The following is a 22623-nucleotide window of genomic DNA, read 5'->3' as shown; positions in this document are numbered from 1 at the left end:
GTGCCCCCAGACAGTAGCGCTGGTCATTTCACTGTGCTAAAGCTTTGACGAGCTGCGCAAAGAGCGCCTTTCTACCCGTCGCGCTGGAGTTCGCACAGTGGAACTCTCATTCTTGGAAGCTAAGTGCACTGGCGCTGAGTATTCAACCTTACTGCCACAAATTAAGCAATACATTCCTGAAGAAGTAGCTCGTCAGCTCTCTATTGTCACGTCTGTCACCGAGAGTCCTAAGGCCCTGGATCACTCGATACATCGTGTCATTCAGGCTCAAATTTTTGAGGCGGTTCCACCTCCTGTACCCCCAACGCAGCCTGCAGTGCCTCTCGCCTACGCTGAGGCCGTTACTCGTTCCTGTGGCCGAGTGATGCCAACACCATCTGTCCCAGTCACCAACTTCTATTCGCCACCACGCCCTGCCCACCCAATACGCCCTGTTCTCACGCAACACCTCTCGCCTCCCGGACCACCTCACAACCCTTGGTGCACTCCAGACAACAGGCCCATCTGCTACGCCTGCGGCATTCCTGGCCATGTTGCGCGTCGCATTCGGCGTCAGCACAGTATTTATGCCAGTGATTACATCCCAAACCTCGGCTACATGCTACAGCAGCCAGCCCACCCTGTTTCCGCCGACTCATCGAGCGCTTATTCGCGCCGTGCCAGTTACCCCTCACGTTGATCTCCTCCTCTCCGGCGCCGCTCCATTCCTCCTATGCTCCGCCGTACCAACCACACGCAAGAGGAAAACGAAGAGCCGCAGTTCCTGAGGCACGAACTGCGCCCTCGTCGAAAATGTCAAGGCCTTATCTTTCGCCTCCGAACTAGATCGTGGTTATTATTGTTTGTGTCGCGACGAACGCTCTTGTCGACACAGGAGCTGCCGTTTCTCTTTTAAGTGTACTTTTGTGCCGCAAACTGCAGGAAGTCACGATAGCAGTTTCTGATCTTTGATTACGGACGGTGAGCTCGCATCACGTTAAGCCTGTGGCGGCGTGCACAGCATGTCTTTTTATCAGTGATGCATTCTACATTGTGGAATTTGTTTTCCTACCACATGCGTCCCATGACGTGATCCTCGAATGGTACTTCTTTTCTACACAAGATGTGGTCGTCGACTGCGCTGGAGCTCGACTCGTTTTGTCCCCTTTCAGTACCACAGTCATCGACGTCCTGAGCCCGCTGCCTAAATTGGTTGTCGCTGCTGACGCTATTATATCTATGTTCTCTGCTACCACGAAGTCCGTTTCCTCTGACTCTGTGATTTGACCGTCCTGTTTACACCGTCTGAAGACTGTGCACGTCGACGGAGCCTTATACTCCAATTCGCCGTCGTTACCCTCGTGAATGGTGCCGGTGTGGTCTACGCGTGCAATCCCTTTCCTTGCTCGGCTAATCTGTTACGCGGCGAATGTGTTGGGCATTTAGACAGTTTTGACGCCATCTTCCCGTTGGATGCAACGTGCGATAAGACACCGTTGGCAATAAATTCCGTCACTTCCGCTGCGGCTACCACCTCCCCTGTCGAAGACATTAGGGAGTTTTAGAATAGCGCACCGCGAGCCCTTTTTGTGCGGTCGCTACCACCGCGCATGCGTCGTACGCAAGTCGGCGTTCGCGCTCGCGGACCGCACGCAAAAAATCGGAAATTGCGTGCGGTAATGGCAGCCCGCATGTGGCTCGCAAGCGCTGGTTTCGAGGCTACGGGTGGTGATGACAGCCCGCATACACGACCTTCAGTATTTTACTTACCTGCCCATGAAGCGAAGCGCCAGCACGCCCTTTCTGGTATCGGTGCCTGTCGCTATCCGCCCTGTGGTGCTGCAACTTACCTCATTCGCACCGGTTGCTGGCGGGCAAAATATGGGTCACCGCGCTTTTTGTTTTTTTTTCGTCTTCTCGCGTGACGCTGGGAGAAAAGCAGCATTGTTTACGCGTGCGCACACTCTGGACGACTAAAATGAATAAAAACCTCCTTTTGAATAAACTTAAGGTTATAATGACGATCTTTCGCTACCGTCTGCTCGTGCGGAGCTGCGACAGAAGCGTGCAGGTCGGTGCAGTTTGTACACCAGCGAAGCGACGTTTCTCTGTGCAAATTAATCATCACGATGGTGGTGTGCTACGTGCCTTTCTGCGAATAAAGGCAAGGGAAGACTCCTGATGTGACTTTTCATGAGTTTCCAGTGACCAAGGTCCATAGAACATGGATCGAGGTGACTTCTGTGTTGTAAAAACTACGCGTCTCTAAATGAGTGAGTTGCTAGGCTGGTTGGTGGTGCATGACAGACTGAGACACATATTAGCGCAAAAATAATACTAAACCGGCAACCTCAAGAAAGTAAACAGCGACGCGCTATACTTACAACTGTTTATTAGCAAAAAAAAAGGAAAGACAACATGAGTGCACATATGGAAACCATGTCACTAAATGTGGTTATGCAACTAGGTTTTAAAACCAACCCATTGTTTGACGAAATAGAGTTGAACAAGTGGTTTTAAGTGCTGTTTCGTTTCAAAACAGTTGCAGAGTGTCTATCATTGATTATTCATGTACCTGCGATCTACATTTGCCTATTGAGACGAAGGTCTTTATGCGCAAAATTGTCTGTATTGGGTTGTTTTCTATGCACACCGGATACCGCGGACAATGTCAAGTGTCATAGTCCTTGCCCTTTTTTACCCATAGAGTAAATGCAAGCCAGCTGAGTGTAATACAACGGCAACAAGTCTACTATTGTATACCCATATAGCTGGTATCATGAGTTAAATAAACATTTGGTGGCCAGCGCTTTTTACAACTTCTCTACGTCATCATTCTTTCTTGCTTTGCACGCTGATACACGTGTTTTACCTGATTTGCGATTCTATTTGAAAAATAATGCAAAAAACGTAAACTAAATTGCAAAAGAAGATTCTCAAAATCATATGAAATAAAAATTATTCAAGATAGCCGCCACATTTACTCAATGCGTGATGAAACTTTTCTCTAACCGGCGGCAACCCATGGAATCCCTTGCATTCGCCGGTGCTCAGCTGGGGTAACTCGAGCGCTCCTAGGCGGCGAAGTTCGGAATCCGAGCCGGCGCGGGCAGCTCCGTAGACCACCGCCAGCTGGGCAGGTCAGGAGTACAGTAGGTCATGCCCACATGTGGCCCGCAAGCGGAGGTTTCGAGTCTAAGGTGTTGCTGCGATCGTGCGTTGCGGATCGCCGTAGGGCAAACGCTATTCTAAATCTCATATGGCGCCCGCTACGACCGCAACGCCCGCAGCGCTTCCAAACGGTATTCTAAATCTCCCTATTCTCCTGTATAGCATCGATAACGCGCTTACGCCAGTGCAGCACACAAAGGTTGTTCAACTGCTTGAACGCTTTCGTGCCTCTTTTGACGTTGGCCAGCGATTATTGGGGCACACGTCTGCAGTGGTTCATCGTATTGACACCAGTCATCATTCTCCCCTGTAACAGAGTGCATTTCTAGTATCACAGGCCGAACGCCACGTTATTAGTGACAACGTCGAAAACGTGGGATGATTCAGGAATCGAACAGTCCCTGGGCCTTTGCTGCCATGTTGATCAAGAAAAAAGACTGTTCGATAAGATTTTGCGTTGACTACCGCCACCTAAACAAGATTACGTGGAAGGATGTTTATCCCCTACCCCGCATTGACGACGCCCTGGACTGCCTTCAAGAAGCCAAATATTTCTCATCAATGGATCTGTGCTCAGGCAACTCGCAAGTGCCCATGGCTGAAGCCGTCAGTCGGAAAACAGCGTTCGTCACCCCTGACGGTTCATACGAATTTAACATAATGCCTTTCGGCCCTTGCATTGCGCCTGCTACCTTTGAAATGATGATGGACACCATTTTCAAAGGCCTCAAATGGCAGACCTGTTGATGCTACTTAGATGACATAGTGTTTTTTCTGCAGATTTCCCATCTCACATCACTCGCCTTGAACAAGTTCTCGAGTGCCTCAATAACGCCGGCCTGCAGTTAAACCTGAAGAAATGTCATTTTGGCACCCGTCAGCTTACCATACTAAGCCACGTCATCTACAAAGAAGGAATTTCGCTAGATCCCGCGAAACTTCAAGCGGTTGTCGAATATTCCAAGCCCAGCCCTCTAAAAGAACTCCGAAGCTTCATCGGGCTGTGCTCATAATTTCGGCGCCTCATCCGTAATTTCACTCTAATATATCCCCCTTGACACAGCTTCTCGCCGGCAGCAATGACCTCTTAGCTTGGAATACCGATTGCGATTAGTCATTTGCGACGCCTCGCCAACTCCTCACGTCTCCTCCAATTCTACGCCACTATGATCCCCACGCGCCTACCGAAATACACGCGGACGCTAGCGGTGTCAATCTTGGAGCGGTACTCGCTCAGCGAAAACCAGACTTTGGCGGGTACGTATGTTTGTAGCATATGCCAGTCGTAACCTTACAAAGGCGGGGTGAAACTACTCCGTCACGGAAAAAATTGTTTGGCAATCGTTTGGGCAATCGGTAAATTTAGCACCTGCCTCCATGGGCGTCATTTTGGTGTCATTACCAACCACAACGTGCTATGCTGGCGGTCGTCTTTGAAAGACCGACTAGACGCCTGGCTCGCTGGGCTTTACGATTACAGGAATATGATAGACGTGTGATTTATCGCTTTAGACGAAAACACTCGGACCTTGATGCCATATCTCGATCGCCACTGCATTCCGACTATGCTGGCTCACCAGCATTCACTTGTTATTGATCATATCTGACCATCACCGACATGCCAGAAGAACAGCGCAAAGATCTCTGGATCGCCTCCCTGCGTGACATTTGTCTCAACAGGCCCCAAAATCCGCCTCACGCACCCTACGTAGTCAAGTCGAACACTTCGCACTTCATGAAAGCTTGCTGTATAGTCGCAATCACCTGACCGAAGGCCGCAGGTGGCTTCTCGTGATCCCTCGTCATTTGCGCTCGAACATTTGCAGTGCCTTCCACGACGACCCTCAGTTCGGTCACGCTGGCTCGTTCAAGACTTACTCGCGTCTTCACCAAAGGTACTACTGTTGAGGCATGTATCGATACGTTCGCCGGTACGTTCAGTTGTACGCTGCGTGCCAACGTCGCAAGGTTCCTACTCACAGCACCGCTGGTCCTCTACAGCCATTGCCCTGCCCTACCCGACCATTCGCCCACGTCGGAGTCGATCTCTTTGGTCCGCTCCCGACCACTATTGACGGCAACCGCTGGATTATAGTCGCCATCGACCACCTCACATGGTACGCAGAAACATCTGCGCTACCAGCCACCACCTCGAAAGACGTCGCGGGGTTCCTTCTTCGTCATTTCATTCTACACCATGAGCCCCACATGAATTACTCAGCGACCGTGGCCGCATCTTCCTCTCAAACGCAATCAAGGTTCGCTTAAAGAATGCCGCATTGTTCACCGCACCGTTTCCGCATACCATCCTCAGACTAACGGCATGACGGAACGCTTCAATCATACCCTCGCCGACATGCTGGCGATGTACATGCCGGAAGACCACACAAACTGGGACCGCGTACTCCCTTTGGCCACCTACGCTTACAACTTCGCGTCTGAAACTACCACTGGCTTCTATACTTTCTTTCTCCTGTATGGACGTGAACCTTCATGTTCCATGGACACCATTCTGCCGTACCAACCGGACGTTTCTGAGGAGAAACTCATCTCTCAAGCTGCTGCTTACGCTGAAGAATGCCCTAAACAGGCTCGCTCGTACACCACGCAAGATCAGTCACGCCAAAAATTCCGTTATGACACCACTGCGTCTGGAGCCCCTTACTCCGCGGGAAAGCTGGTTTGGCTCTGGGTCCCGTCCACAACTCCCGGACTTTCCACCAAGCTTTTGTCACAGTACCACGGTCCTTACCGCATACTGAAGCAGACATCTCCCGTAAACGTTGTCGAGCCGCGAAACAGTTTACGTCACGCAACTGAAACCCTGCTACGACCCTGGCGTTTTAACGCTTGTTACAATATATATATATATATATATATATATATATATATATATATATATATATATATATATATATATATATATAGAGAGAGAGAGAGAGAGAGAGACATTTTAAAGTGTCTCGCTTCGGTTGCTGTAGAATTAAGGAAAAATAAGTATACGCCTCTAAAAAACTGTTTATTTGTGACGTTTCGATCGGTCTCCGAACGATCTCCAGTTTTTTAGAGGCGTATACCTATTTTTCCTATATATATATATATATATATATATATATATATATATATATATATATATATATATATATATATATATATATGTATATATATATATGAAGAACGAGCCCTTAGGTATACACTTCTTTCCCTTATATATATATGTATATATATATATATATATATGTATATATATATATATATATATATATATATATATATATATATATATATATATATATATATATATATATATATATATATATAGAGGTCTTTTGATTCATTTGTGGGAAAATCCAAAAGACATACCTCACTTATTAAGCAGTACTTATGACACAACAACATTGTGGTTGCTGAGAAAAACCATACAAATTGCCACTTTTATTTGCTCGTGGAAGTAAAAATTGTGTTGCGACCGTCATATATTCTTTCTATTTTAATATGCAAATTCGTCTGAAAGGGCAGCAGTACGCTGAAACGAAAGAAATAATAGGTGCAATGAAAGTAACCACATTTTTTCTGAGACAAGCACTCATTGAATTACAGTTTATTGGCTTATATTACGGATATAACATAAATATTACTATATGATATGATTAATATAAACTGGTGGGGTTTTCCTTCGAGAGCTGCGATATGCCTGGGAGGCGTGTTACAATGAGGAAGTGCGTAATAATTTGCATCACATAGGGTTGAAGCGTATTTTGATTTTATTATGATTCTTTCTTGTATAACAAGATGATTCAGGGCTAATTGCCAGATTTGCAAAAGCTTTTACAGCTATGCACATTCGGCATGCATGTTCATTAGTTCTATTTATGTTCAATACAGCAACAGAACTGTTCGTAGAAAACATGTAAGAATACAGTTTTCGCTGCAAGTAACGCAATACATTTACACGTCACGTGAACATTTGACGAGTAAGAAAACATAGAAAAACACAATGAAAGCGGACATATAATACAAGCACTACACGAGCATATGCCTATGCGCAATAAATTAACAATCTTAGGTTGCAGCATGGCGCCCTCCTTCAATAAAACAACAAAAACGTGTCAAAACATACGAAGAGATAAATAGAAACGTATCAACAAAAACAACAAAAAAGAAAACTGTTACAGCCCTGAACAAAGCGAATACTTTGGAAAGTCGCTGCTTTATTGTCTGTCACATTACCATTTAGTGGAGAAATCCGTGCCGGTTACAGCTTACAAGGAATAATTGTAAGGTTCAAGCAAAAATTAAACCCCAGAATTCAGCATGGCAATCAAGCATTCCACGAAAGAGCTACGGCAGATCTCAGCATTACATTTCGAATAGACTGTAATGTTCGCGGAACGTCCATTTGGTTGCAGTGCTGACTATTCAATCATACAAGCATTACAAGCGCACTGCTGTGATACAGCCGTGAAGATTGGTTAACGTCCATTGTAGTTAGGTCTCATGCGCTGAACCTGACTAACCATTGTCGCGAGCGCCAGCGCTTCGCATAAGCTTATCGCTTCCGCTGTATCGAATACTTATGTTCATGTTGGTATTATTGCGCAAGTACAAACGAATGGTTACATAAGCATCTACAACTGTTCAACTTATGTCTGTGCGTGCAATATTTGTACGTATATTAACATCATTTGATAGTTGTATTGCTTTATAAACAAAAAACAACATGGTCACCTTTACTCTGCATGCTTCACATAACGTCAGTTCCTAAGGTAGGGAGAATCTGCCAAATTCTTTACGAATTCAGAACCACACTCGCATCTGATGCAGCATCTGTGCAATGCTGCGGGTTGGATACATAGAAACCTGCGTTTGTTGAAAATACATCGTTAATTTGCTCTGAATCAGACGACAAAAGTAATGACTTGCACACTTAAGAGTGAACTTGTCCAGCTTGAACCATGTAACATGTAACTATACAATACTTATAACTGCACAGCCCGGAAACTCAACACATATAGTTTGTGAACGTTTACCTCTAGTTCCCGATTAAGAGAAGCGTTTTGTTATCATGGATTTCTCCTGTCAGTGACGTGTAAAAGAAGGAAGGAAGGAAGCAACAAAAAGGGAGAAGGCAGGGAGGTTAACCAGAAAGACATCCGGTTGTCTACCCTACACTGGGGGATAAAGGAAGGGGACAAGAAAGACGAGAAAGAGGGAAGAGAGGGAAAAAAGGGGGTGGGGGAGAGACTGACAGTAATTTCACTGCAGCGTGTAGAAATCTACCGCATGTCAGAGGCGTTCACACAAGCCTGTCTTTCTCAGGAAACGCAGCAGGGCTTTCACTGCCTTGTGGGCTGTCGAGGCATGTGTACGTTGCTGTAATAGCACCTGCACAGAAAGAGGCCGATCATCCAGTCGCCGCATTGCGTTGGCAAGTACTTGTCTCTCTGAGGCAAATCAAGGACAATGACACAGCAGGTGTTCGATATTTTCGTCGGTGCCGCAAACATCGCACGCCGCACTGTCAGTAATTCTGATTAACGTGGTATATGCTTTCGTGAAAGCAACTCCCAGCCAAAGGCCATAGAGAAGCGAAGCTTCACGTCGATGTAGGCCGGGTGGAGGCCGGAGTTGTAGTGATGGGTCGAGCTCGTGCAGTCGTGTACGTCGTATGCTTGGTGTGTTCCACTCGGTCAGTGTGAGACTGCGGGCCAGTTTACGAATCTGCCTCGCTGCATCCGCTCTTGAAAGCGGTATCGAAACACTGTTCCCTTCTTTATGTGACGTGCGAGCAGCATGATCTGCAGAATCATTGCCGCCTATACCACTATGCCCAGGTAACCACTGAAAGACGATGTCATGGCCTTTTTGTATTAACAGGTGGTGTAGTTTCACGGTTTGGTAGGTCAACTGGTCGTGGCATCCGCGTCGGAGAACTGATATCAGGCACTGTAACGCTGGTTTTGAGTCAGAAAACACAGCCCATTTACCTGGTCTTTCTTCTGAATTGATGTGTTCCAGTGCATTGCGCAGAGCCTCGAGTTCTGCCGTCGTCGAACTCGTCACATGTGAAGTTTTAAAACACCGAGTTATCCCTTGTGATGGTATAACCACTGCTCCACCTGAACTAGACGGCGTAGTAGAGCCATCCGTGTAAATGTGCACGTGGTTACTGTAGTTTTCTTCCAGTAGGGATAGACTCAGTTGTTTCAGGGCATGTGTCGGTAAGTCCGATTTTCTCCTCATTCCTGGAATCATTAAGTGAACTCGCGGCCGGCTCAAGCTCCAAGGAGGAAGCAGTGGCTTTGATGCAGGTGCGTATGTCTCAGCAAACGATGAACTATGCTTGGAGACAATAGTGCCGTATGTCGTGCGGGGCCTTTCAGCAGCTAGACTCGCCAGGTGGTGAGAAGGGGTCCTGGCATAATGCCTGAGGTGCATGCGCATTGTCTCGGTAATAATATGCGTATTTATCGAGTGATCTTGAGCGATGGCAATGGTTTCAGCCGTTGAAGCACTGCGGGGTATTCCAAGGCATATCTTAAGTGCTTGGGCTTGAATGCTCTGAATTGCGCGCAGGTTGGTCTTGCCGGTGTTAGACATTGCAGGTAAGCTGTACCGTAAGAATCCGATAAACAGCACCCTGTACAGTTGTAGCATGGATGATATGGGCACTCCCCAATTTTTTCCTGCAAGGAATTTGAGCATGTGGCATGTTGCGATCAGCCGCTTCTTCACATAGTTCACGTGTGGAGTCCACGACAGGTTTCTATCTATTATGACTCCCAAGAACCTGTGGCTTCTGCTGAACGATATGTATTCTTCATTAATCGATATACTGTAAGCAGACATTGGTTTCCGCGTGAACGCTACCACTGCACACTTTCCGCAGGACACCTCGAGGCCTTGTTTACGAAGATAGCATGACGCCGTTGTAGCAGCCTTCTGAAGGCGGGCGCGAAGCTGAGGCCTTGTCACACCTGATGTCCAAATGCAGATGTCATCAGCATAGACAGAAAGTTCTACAGTGCTAGGTAGCTGCTCGACTAGACCAATGAGAGTTAGGTTGAAAAGGGTAGGGCTTAGCACTCCTCCCTGAGGAACTCCTCGGCTGCTGTAATAATCAGGTGTTGGGCCACTCGCTGTCATCACGTAAAATGATCTCAGCTGTAAGTAGCTGTACACCCACATATATATCTTGCCACCAAGACCTACTGTTTCCAAAGCACTAAGGATGGCTTCATGGGTGACATTGTCGTAAGCCCCCTTAACGTCTAGAAACAGGGCGGCGCACAGTCTCTTACAGGCTTTCTGGTGTTGAACATATGTCACCAGATCAACAACGTTGTCGATTGATGAATGGCCGCGCCTGAATCCGGTCATGGATACTGGATAGATTTCGTAGTGCTCTAAATACCACTCCATTCGTGTTAGAATCATTCGTTCCATCGTTTTTCCCACACAACTGGCAAGTGCGATAGGACGGTATGAGGCAATATCCAAAGGAGATTTACCAGCCTTTAGAAGTGGAATGAGGCGACTTGACTTCCATGCCTGGGGAACAGTACCAGTCTGCCAGGAGTCGTTGTATAGGCGTAAGAGTGCCTTCCGAGCTTCGTCTCCAAGATTACAAAGGGCACGATAGGTAATGCCGTCAGGACCGGGTGCTGAAGAACGTCTGCACAGAGCCAGTGCCGCCTCTAGCTCATCCATAGAAAACTGGCATTCCATACGGGGATCACGTGAGGGTGGTGGGTTGTCAAAAGTTCCCGTTCTTGATACTGTGAAATTGGAATCACCGGCAATTCTTCTACAGAAAGATTCTGCGACGTCAATCTCTCTGCATCGAAGGTGAAGTGCCAGAGATGTAAACGGGTGTCGCTGACCCAAGGTTGTGCTAAGACCCCGGACAGTTTGCCATATCAGTGATAGGGGCTTTCGTGGATCCAACGACTCGCAAAAGGATGTCCAACGTCGCCTAGCCAGTTTATCCATGTGCCGCTGCATTTTCTTTTGAATGCGTCTAGCCAGCCTCAAATCATCCATGCACTTTGTCCGTCGGTACCTTCGTTCTGCACGACGGCGTATTGCGCGAAGTTTCTCAAGCTCGATGTCGAAATCGGTGCGCTTGTGACTGATCAAATGTGTATGCGTGGTATTCTGCAGGACATCCTTTATCGAGTCCTCTAGGTTATATGATGAGCCGTCGGTACAGCAGTCTTCCATTAACATTTTGAATTTCGGCCAATCGGTGTACTTGAGGCCTCTTGAGGACTTGGAGCTGGTGAAACCTTCTATACACAGGTAAGTTGGTATATGGTCGCTGCCCCGCGTTTCCAGATCCGAAAACCAGTGCACTTTCCTGATAAGTGAGCGAGAAACCAATGTAAGGTCCAGGCAGCTGCTATAGGCTGATCCGCGTAAATATGTAGGGCTTCCATCGTTACAAACGCAGAGTTCGTACTCCGAGGCTAAGGACACCAATTTTCTTCCTCTAGAGTTGTCCCTGGAGCTTCCCCATAGGAAATGGTGGGCATTGAAGTCGCCAGTGATCACCCATGGCCTTGGAGTCGATGTCAGAATACCACGTAAGCGCTCGCAGTCAAGGCGGCTTGATGGAGATAAGTAAGCTCCGATAATCGTGAAAGCAACCTTATCCTTCTTCACAGTAAGGCACACATACTGATTACCTTCATCAGGCGAGACTCTGTGGTGAACGTAAGTGAGGTCACGGCGCATGAATACAATAACTTTGCTGCAGTCTCTGTGAGTGGAGGACATAAAGCACTCATATCCTGACAGCTTGATTGAAGCACATAGGTTGGGTTCACAAATCACAATAATGGGGAAGCGGTTCACAAATACAAATTGTCTAAAGTCAGACATGCGCGACTTCAGTCCTCTGGCGTTCCACTGAAAGACAGATGCATTCTTGACTTCCGCTCAAAACGACGGTGCCTCGCTGGCCATGGTTCTACCTTAGAGCTGCAAGCACCGGACTCAGGGTGTCCAGCACATGCAGTGCGGTCTGCGCAGCAGAAGTCTTCATATTACTCAGTAGGACACGCATGGTACTCATCAGCGATTGCAGCAAGCTTATCACTTGATCTTCATTCATCGCATCACTGGTTTGAGGGGTCGTCGAGGGCGGCGGGATTTGATGCAGCTCCGAAGTAGGTTGACGTCGTGGAAGAGAGGGCCACTGTTCGGAAGGCGCGACTGCTGTCCCTTTCTTCTGTTTGGCAGTATCCGTCTTCAGTGAGCTCGGTGTTCGTGAGTCAGCCTCTTTGATAGAGGATGACATCTCTCTATCGGTAGAGGCGTTTTTCCGTGATGGTCTTCGCCCACGACGCCGTCGTCGGCGTAGTGTAGCGGCAGCTTCCTTGTGTGTTGAATTGTCACGCACCATACGCCTGAGTACCGCGTGCTCGTTTCGCACCCGCGGGCAATCTTTGGATGAGGCCTCATGAGCGCCGTGGCAGTTTGGACATCGTAGTATGGTGGCACTGCAGGCGTCTTTTGAGTGAGACTCAGCGCACCGCGGACACACAAGTTTGTTCTCACAGACACCTTTTACGTGTCCCATCTTGAAGCACTTGTAGCATTGCAGTGGCTTCGGTATGTAAGGACGCACTGAGTGGCGAACATGGCCAACTTTGACATACGAGGGAAGGCTGTCTCCCTCGAACACAAGCCTCAAGCAGCGTGAGTTGCCGAGTCTGGTAATGTGCGTAATGCGGGTGCCTTCAGTCGCTGGCTTTATTAGTATTGGCAGGTCATTAGCTGAGATGGAAAGATCCACATCATAAATGACGCCAACAGTGCCATTACAACCTGTAGCGACCATTGGCCGAACTTTCACGTTGCCGATTTCTGTTATGTGCCGAAGGCTTTGCAGTGCGCTACGGTGCATAACGTCTACAGCAAGGACATTCTTTCGTGCATTGATCCTCACGTCTTTGATCTCATTCGGCACGGTTTCCTCGAGAAGCACAGAAAGAACTTGCCTGTTGAGGAGTCGCAAGTTAGATGCAGGGTCTTCGGGCATAAACAGCATGGTGTGCGGCCACCGCTGTGGTGCAGTCTTAACGGTGGAAACACTTGCCGACGATGCCGTTCGCAGCAGTCTTCGTTTTGTAGATCGATTCATGACGACCGTGAAGTCATCATCCGATGACTCAAAGCCATCCGAATACAAATCGGTTGCCTCACTGTCGGTGTCGCTGGACGCGTTGCTACGCTTCCTGGATGACGAAGTCCGGCGCGACGGTTGCACGCCTGGAACATTCTCAGGTGTGTCCTGAAGCATCACCGCAAAGAACGGAGCGGCAGCTCCCAGGATTTCGAGGAAAACAAATTCGACGTGTAAAAGAAATTCACACTGTGGCCACAAGGCTGCAACAACGCATGCGATAGCAACAAATCATGATGTCATGCGAATCAAAATTAGCGGTGCTCACCTATAGCAGCTGACCTACAAGGTACCTCAACGAAACTATCGTGCTAAAGGAAGGTGGCTGCTTCAGCGAGCGCAGTGACCACGTCTTTAATTGATTTAACGCTAACTCAATAGTGAGAATACAATGCGCATGAAAGTATCAACCCAGTATTGATAGATTTACTGGTATAGTGGCTTCACGTGAATGCGCTCCGACACTCGAAGCCCCCTAACTGCTACAGAAGCCACTTACACTCTTCTGCCGCCACAGAGCCTACGCCTTCCAATTTTCAAGAGTCGAAATGATGCGTTTTACTTTAGTTTAGCCGGCATCGCCTGCTGCCATCGCTTGTTTTTTTGCGGACATAGAAAGTACATGCGTGGAGGGCTCCTATGTCTATTTGTCTTAAGGTGCAACATCACGGGACGAGGACACCAAAAATGCCCCTGATATGCTTATATATACTCAATCACAACTTGTCATAACAACTCTGTGGAAGCTACAGAACCAAATGGCATGTCAGCTGCCGCACCAGAGAAATTGTACCTAAATATACCGTTAACTTTCTCATTTTCAAGTACTTCCTTATTCATTATGTGACAGAATCAGTTGCGGCAAATTGTAGGCAAAATACAGTCATTGTTCCCCTTGCAAGAATTTGCAAGTTGAAGATTTCACTCAAATGAACATTTTGAACAATTGCGTCATTTCCTAAAAACCGACAGACAACATTTCAGCCCACCCATTTTTCGAGGAAACATGGCGTCCGAGACGTCAGTGTGTGGCCGCAAATGCACTGCTTTTTTCTCCCAAAAATATACTCGTAATAGTACATTGAACAGGGGGTGAAAAAGGCTGGAGTTCCAACTTTCACCACTAATGTATTGAAGGCAGTCAGTACACCAAAAAATTAAAGTGTTACTCACTTTCATTACTTTCACGGATACGTTTCCTTGAACGTGTTAACGGTGCGAGCTAAAAAACCCTAAACCAGCTTCAGGATGGCACATTATTTGGGGGGAAACGTGGATGTGTGGAAGCTCTGCCTCCGTAGCTCTCGCTCAAACGTCAAAATAAAAAGTCGCCAGCTATAGTTACTGTCACGCTAAAGCAAATAAAACCTATGACAACTTCACTGAGGCACGCGAATCAGGTCAATGATGCTTCTAGTGGTTCAAATTACCTGGAGATTTACAGGGGCAGAAATTCCGGTAAATATTAGCGAAGACTTGCCGGCTGCACCTTCGGTGAATCATCGCTCGTCGCTTGCAAGAAGAATAGCCCAATCCCACGTCCAGGCAGCAAAAATTGTTTGCACACTGATTGGTGGAGGTACACCTGTCCCCTCGTTTCTGCAAGGGGTATGCGTAAGGCGTTCGTAAGCAGAACAGCATATTCACAGACAGACAGACAGACAGACAGACAGACAGACAGACAGACAGACAGACAGACAGACAGACAGACAGACAGACAGACAGACAGACGCTTCACTCACTCATCATACACTCCTTGAATATACTGCAATTTTTATTTATTGGTGTCAGTGTCAATTATGAGCAGAATCAATTCTATGCCAGTAATTTACAAAACCAGTGGCAGTGATGGCATAGTCGTTAGAACATCAGCAGCGCATGCAAGAGGTCCGTGGTTCGAATCTCGGTGCTGCGCAGATCCATGCCGGAAAAAAAATGTCCGCATGGAGATGGACCTGCAATAAGAGGCCAGGGGTGCGGCCTCACCGGGGACCACAGCCGCTAACATTCTCCCTCACTAGAGAAGAATTGGCCACCCTTGTTCAGTATCTGGCCACTACCTCCCACATGCATACGTCAATTAACTCACGGCCCTGAGTCCTTAGTGGCTGTGAAGCAACTGACCATGGCAGTGGTCAGATCTGCAACGCAGCAGAGGGTGCTATGAATCTCTGGATCCAGACGGGCCGCCATTGGAACCTGAACTTGGCAACGCTTAAAGCTAAAACCTTATCTAGTGAGGCAAGTCTAGCTGTACTGTTCGAGGAGCTAAATGGAATTGAATGGGACGTAATAGGGCTCCGTGAGGTTAGAAGGACAGATGAGGCCTACACAGTGGTACAGAACAGGCACGTCTTTTGCTATTCCGGATTGGCTGACAGAAGATAACTGGTAGGGAGGCTCCTTATCCACAGAAACATAGCTGGCAACACAGAGGAATACTATAGCTACAATGAAATGGCGATAGGTATTGTAAATAAACTCAATGAGAGATACAACATGATAATGGTATAGGCTTATGCCCCTACGTCTACCCACGTTGACACGTCAGTTGAAGGCTTCTATGAAGACGTGGAATCGGCTATGAGGAAGTTAAAAACACTGTATACTATACAGATGGGAGACTTAAATGCAAAAGTAGGAAAGAAAGAGGCTGGAGACCAGGCAGTAGAAGGTTATGGCATTGGTACTAGAAATGCCAGAGGGGAGCTACAAGTGGAATTCACAAAACGCAATTATTTACTGATTTTGAATACCTTTTACCGAAAGCGAGAAAACTAAGTGGACATCGAAGAGCCCTAATGGTGAAAATAATAACAAAAGAGACTTTATACTGATTGCGAACCCACGCATCATGCAGGATGTGGAAGTGCATGGCAAGGTACGATGCAGTGACCATATAATAGTACGGTCCAGAATTCGCCTAGACTTGAAGAAGGAACGGCAGAAACAGATGCGCAAGAAGGGAATCAATTAGCTAGCACTGAGAAGGAAAGTACAGGAATTCAGAGTCTTGCTTCAGAACAGGTACTCGGCTCTTATCAAGGAAAACAGACTTAGCTTTTACGCAATGAATTGTTATCTGACGAGTATCATTGCGGAGTGTGCAGTGGAAGTTGGAGGTACTGTAGGTAAACAGGACACTGGCAAGTTGTCCCACGAAACGAAAAAATTCATTAAGAAGCGTCAAAGCAAGAAAGCCTCAAGTACAACATACAAAATAGAGTTGGCAGAGCTTTCGAAGTTGATTATAAGCGTAAGGTATCCGATGTAAGAAGCTATAACATGGAGAAAATTGAGCACGCTCTGAAGAACGGAGCAAGCGTCAGATCAGTGAAGAGAAAAGTTGGCATATGCAAAAACAAGATGTATGCACGAAGGGACAAGAAAGGCAAAGTAACTATCGATATGAATACGATAGTAAAAATAACGGAGGGGTTTTACAAAGATCTCTACAGTAGCCAGCACAACCAAGACCTTAATACAAGAAATAGCATTAACCGAGATGACACTTCACTAGTAATGATAGAAGAACTCAAAAAAGCCTTAAAGCACATGCAAACCGGCAAAGCTGCTTGTAAGTACCAGGTAACATCAGATCTGTTGAAAGATGGAGGACAGATTGTGTTAGAAAAAATAGCCACCCTGTTTACAAGGTGCCACCTAACGGCAAAGGTACTAGGATCTTGGAAGAATGCTAACATTCCCTAAAACATGAGAAAGGAGTTGACAAGGACTTGAAAAATTACAGGCCGATCAGCTTGCTATTTACAAAGGTAATCGCTAACAGAATGAAAGCAACATTAAAATTTAATCAACCAAAAGAAAAAGCAGGGTTTCGAGCTGGCTACTCAACAATTGATCATATTCATACTATCAATCAGGTAATGGAGAAAGGCTCAGAATATAGTGATGCACTGTACATATCCTTAATAGATTACCAGAAGGCGTTTGAATCAGTAAAAATATCAGCAGTCATGCATACACTGCGGAATCATGGCGTCAACGAAGCTTATGTAAACATCCTGAAAGAAATCTACAGGGGATCAACTGCTTTCATAGTGCTTTATAAATAAAGTAACAGAATGCCAATCAAGAAAGGTGTAAGGCAGGGGGATACAACCTCGCCAATGCTATTTACCGCTTGCCTACAGTAGGTTTTCAGAGGCCTAAATTGGGAGCAGCTAGGCATAAGAGTTAATAGATAGTACCTTAGTAACCTGCGCTTAACCAATGAGATTCCATTGTGGAGTAACTCAGGGGACGAATTGCAACTCATGATTACGGAGTTAGACAAAGAGAGCAGAAAGATGGGTCTTGAAATTAATCTGCTGGAAACGAAAGTAATATACAACAGCCTCAGAAGAGAACAGCGTTTCGAGATAGGTAATGGTGCACTTGAAGTTGCAAAAGACCATGTTTACTTAGGACAGGCAATAACCGTAGAGCCAAACCACGAGACTGAAGGAACAAGAAGAATAAAAATGGGGTGGAGCACATTTGGCAAGCACGCTCAAATCATGACAGGTAGATTGCCACTATCCCTTAAGAAGAAGGTATATAACAGCAGCATCTTTCCGGTGCTTAGCTACGGAGCAGAAATCTGGACACTTACAAAAAGGGTTGAGCTTAAATTGAGGACGACGCAGCGAGCAATGGAAAGTGATAGGTTTAACGTTAAGAGATAAGAAGAGAGTAGAGTGGATTAGACAACAAACGGGGGGTAAATTTATGATAGTTGAAATCAAGAAGACGAAATGGACATGGGCCGGGCATGTAGAACGTAGACAGGATAGCCACTGGTCATTAAAATAAGTAACTGGATACCTAGAGAAGGCAAGCGGGTTAGCGGGAGACAGATGGATAGGTGGGCAGATGAAATTAGGAAGTTCGCGGGCATAAATTGGCACCACAAAGCACAGTCCCGAGTTGACTGGCGGAACATGGGAGAGGTCTTTGCCCTGCAGTGGACGTAGTCAGGCTGATGATGATGATGAATTTACAAAGTTTTATTCTACGCCGTGGTGGAGCAGTGGTGATGGCGTTTGGCTGCGGAGCCGGAGAACGCGGGTTTGATGCTGGGCGCAGTACTCACATTCAAGTGAAAGCAAAATGGGGGAGGTACTACAATTTATTAGTGTACGTTAAAACGAGCCAGATCGTTTAAATTTCCTAGGCCATCGACAATGGCGTCTCTCATAGTAATATCGTGGTTCTGGGAGGTGAAACTTCTGACATTTTTAATCCCTCTTGATATTTTATAAATATAATAATAATAATAATAATATAATAATAATAATAATAATAATAATAATAATAATAATAATAATAATAATAATAATAATAATAATAATAATAATAATAATAATAATAATAATAATAATAATAATAATAATAATAATAATAATAATAATAATAATAATAATAATAATTTAATAGTAATCATCTTCACTGTCATCTTGAGTAGTAAAAAACAAATAACAGGCCTGTCAAAGCCAGACAGTGGCTTGGAGAACTTGGCCCGTCACATCGGCAGACGAGAGATGACATATATATTGAAAAGCTTTTTATGTAAACAATCATAGAAAGAATACATGTAACTCATTTACGCTACATATAAACACAATAACGATCGAGAATGAAATTAGAGGAAGCAATACTACCTAAACAGCAAAAATGTTAAGACAAGCATTGAAAAATTTTAAACAGATTATATCCAGTATGCAAGAAACTAGAAAAAAATAACAATGCGATAGCTGAATCAGCATTAAAGAGGCCTTAGGCTCTTTCGTGGACTGCGTTTAGTCGTTGCCGAAAAAACACTGTCGGGGATGTCAATAAAACAGTAGGGACATAGACCTTTCTAGTAGCTTTGCCATATGGTGTTTTGACGAATGGTACAGAAAAGCGGGCAGTTTTTCTAAATATACGACGGGTAATGCATTCGTTTTTGAACTCAGAGCCCCAGAAACGCCGTAATACAACAGTTTGGTTAAAGTACGCTTTGAAAGACGGCAGGCGAAGTAGAGAAAATAAATTTACATTGTCTGTTGAAGAACGATTATACACAATGGATTTCAACATACTTTTTAAAATATTGTCAACCCGACGCTGCCATCGCGAAGAACAGAAAGCAAATAAAGTGATGCCATGTTGTAGGATACTATACTACGATAATAATAATAATAATAATAATAATAATAATAATAATAATAATAATAATAATAATAATAATAATAATAATAATAATAATAATAATAATAATAACATTATTATTATTATTATTATTATTATTATTATTATTATTATTATTATTATTATTATTATATAACTACTATTTTAAAGGAAGCTTCACCACAGCTCGTAACTCTTCGTAGGCTATGATCTCCTTTTAACTTTTGTTGAAACCCTCCCGTAATTTGTAAACGCTATATAACACTATTGTGGTATGCAACGTGGTGTAGCGGGTCGCTTTTCAAAATTGATGTGCCGCATTTTCGGGGCTAATAAGTTTCGAAATACCCCAAAAAGTAGTTTGACGTTAATTAAAAGCTACTCACAGACCTTCAATGTTTCACGGGGTCCGCATCTGTTTGTAAGAATATGTATGCAGTGGACAATTCTCAAGATTTAGTGCACCGCAGACAGATTTTTGAAGCATCACGCAGAAAGTTACTTAAATGTTAAGCACCCTGCCGCGGTGGTCTAGTGGCTAAGGTACTCGGCTGCTGACCCGCAGGTCGCGGGTTCGATTCCCGGCTGCGGCGGCTGCATTTCCGATGGAGGCGGAAATGTTGTAGGCCCGTGTGCTCAGATTTGGGCGCACGTTAAAGAACCCCAGGTGGTCGAAATTTCCGGAGCCCTCCACTACGGCGTCTCTCATATTCATATGGTGGTTTTGGGACGTTAAACCCCACAAATATATTAAATGTTAAGCAGCAACTTTTCCGCTGAATACTGAGTACAAAGCAATAGCATAGCCAATGTGACATCTTCTGGAGCACTTTGAGCTCGCAAACGTTTTTAGCGCCCCCAAAATGCCATCTTCTTATAGTGGGGCAGTTGACGATGAAACATTTCAGTATAAAAATTTTCCTCCGGACATGAAAAAAAGTTGTTGTAGAAAAAAATGAGACAGTTTCGGACGAGTTGTGCAAAGCCTGAAGGAGGTTCGGTGCTAGGCAGGATTGTTTTTTATTCAGTTTTCTGTTTTATTCTTCCTCTCTTTCTTTTTCCGTTTTCAAAATTTTTCCTACCATTAGTTTTCTTTTTATTTCAATTTTCTTGCTATCTTCCTTTTTTCTCGCTCTTTAATTGCGAAGTGTTTTTTATCGTACTGCAAGTACACCTGGCATCTGTCTGTCTGTCTGTCTGTCTGTCTGTCTGTCTGTCTGTCTGTCTGTCTGTCTGTCTGTCTGTCTGTCTAGCCGCTTACGTCTGGGTGCTCTCGTGACCATCTCCTTGACTTGGCGTGAATCAAAATTAGTATAGGAGGGTAAGATGGTTTGAAAAATACGATTAGCTACTCATGACATGAATTATGTCCAATTCTGTCACCTATGTCTTTAAACACTTTTTCGCCAAACAGTATACATACCCCCCAGTGGGTATGTGCCACTAGTATGCGGGAATGTGCGACTGGTTATTCCCACTTCGCATCTACCTAGGTACGACGAGAACACACATGAGTAATTTCAACGCATGACTGTTAAAAAATACCTGACATCGGTAGCGTCAACTCGACGAATGCAAAAAATAAACGTCAGGGTCCCAGCTGGATTCGAACCAAAGCATGCTTCGTGGCAATGAAGCGTTTTACCTCCGAGCTACGCCATGTCACGGAACCACTCTTGAAATAGACACTAATCCTTGTAATACGTCCATGGTGGTTGCATCGCTGTCTTTTCAATTTTATAAGCATAACATGTACTTCATTGATACAGCCATCACGTCGAGTTAACGTCTATCGTAGTTAAGTGCAATGCGCTGAAGTTTATGTATGTAGCAGTGTCCATCCAAAGCTACCAGCCTCGCGAGCACCAGCGCTTCTTATCAGCTTCTGGTGCATCTAATACGCAAGTTCCAGTTGGCATCGTGGCGCAAGTGCACACAACTGGTTATATAGAGATTGTGAACTGTTCAACATATGTCTGTACGTGCAGCATTTTTATACATATTTAGCGTCATTCCGTGTTGTTATCAATGACGGTTTTTTGCATTGTTTTTAAAACTCATGCGATGTTTCACTGCCGCAGGTATATTAGAGCGGGTTTGTTTTTCTTCAAACGAATTACTTAACTATAGGATTTCAAAAAATGGTCAACCCAATCCAGTGACCTAAGCTGTATTTTGCCTGTGACCCTGATGCGACAAAGGCAAAATTTTTAAAGAACACTGAAGTTTACTGCTCTATTGTTTTGTCACACATTTTAAAGCAGTCTCTATAGTGTGCCACTCTTCCAACTGACTGGAAGGGGGGAAAGGTTATTCTCTTCAAATCCGGAAACCAACAATATCTCCTGAACTAACAACCCATTTCTTTAACAAGAATTTGTCGCGAGGTATTGGAACACATAATGCACTCTAACTTCATGGCATTTATCAAAACTTATGTATTCTTCCGCAAGTTGCAAGGCGGCTTTCATTACCATCATTCATGCGAAACCCAGTTTTTTTTCACACATGACGTCATCTCCGCTTCAATAACAAAATAGTGAGTAAGTGCATTTTTGTAACATCGCAGAAGCCTTTGATGAAGCTTTGATAATTACTATGACCTCAAGGTGCTCTGAAACCTTTTTTTTAAGTAACCATAAAATTAAATCACTGAAAGAGCTTATTGTCTCACAAATTCAACGCCCAAAAAGTTTTAAGAACCGGTTCAGTACGAGCGGAGTTACAAGGATTCGTCGCACGCTGCAATCACATTCTTTCTGTTCTCGTCCCGACGGAAACGCGGAAAGCTAAGCAGGAAGAGATGGCACAGACAAAGAATATACGCCACGCGTACCTCGTGACCTTGAGCACACTTTCGTTTTCTCCGAATACGTGTCTTTTGCAGTGTGATCAGTGTGATTTCAGTGTGACCGCGTGGGCAAGCCACGGCCTCCCAAGGCGACCCCTGTAACTACCGAGAGAGCCATGTTCAAATCAGTCAATGGCTGATAGATGGCCTTCTACGAGTCCTTGTTGAGCGTCTTCCGTTATGGGTCAGAAAAGAGAAAGCAAGTTGTAGCTGACTTAAAAAAATTATTTGTGCAATGGAGGTCGTGTGCTGTGCTATA

At 45.2% G+C, this 22623-nt stretch overlaps 1 protein-coding gene across 4 annotated transcripts in view; it reads right to left on the bottom strand.

The window, feature by feature from the left end:
- Positions 1-6554: 6554 nt before the first annotated feature.
- LOC142764875 (uncharacterized) overlaps positions 6555-22623 on the bottom strand; it is a 33834-nt gene continuing 17765 nt past the window's right edge. For 3 of the 4 annotated variants that reach the window (XR_012883937.1, XR_012883940.1, XR_012883938.1), the window contains 3 exons: positions 14770-14938; positions 7879-8010; positions 6555-6676 (listed from right to left, as the gene is read on the bottom strand). The gene's annotated coding sequence lies outside the window, so the exon portion shown is untranslated. The remainder of the gene's footprint in view (positions 6677-7878; positions 8011-14769; positions 14939-22623) is intronic. The other variant, XR_012883941.1, reaches the window with a different exon arrangement.

Source organism: Rhipicephalus microplus, chromosome 6, assembly GCF_043290135.1.
Source record: "Rhipicephalus microplus isolate Deutch F79 chromosome 6, USDA_Rmic, whole genome shotgun sequence".
NCBI classification, from domain to species: domain Eukaryota; kingdom Metazoa; phylum Arthropoda; class Arachnida; order Ixodida; family Ixodidae; genus Rhipicephalus; species Rhipicephalus microplus.
Note: the sequence above shows the minus strand (reverse complement) of the source record. Positions and strands in the feature narration are given on the sequence as shown.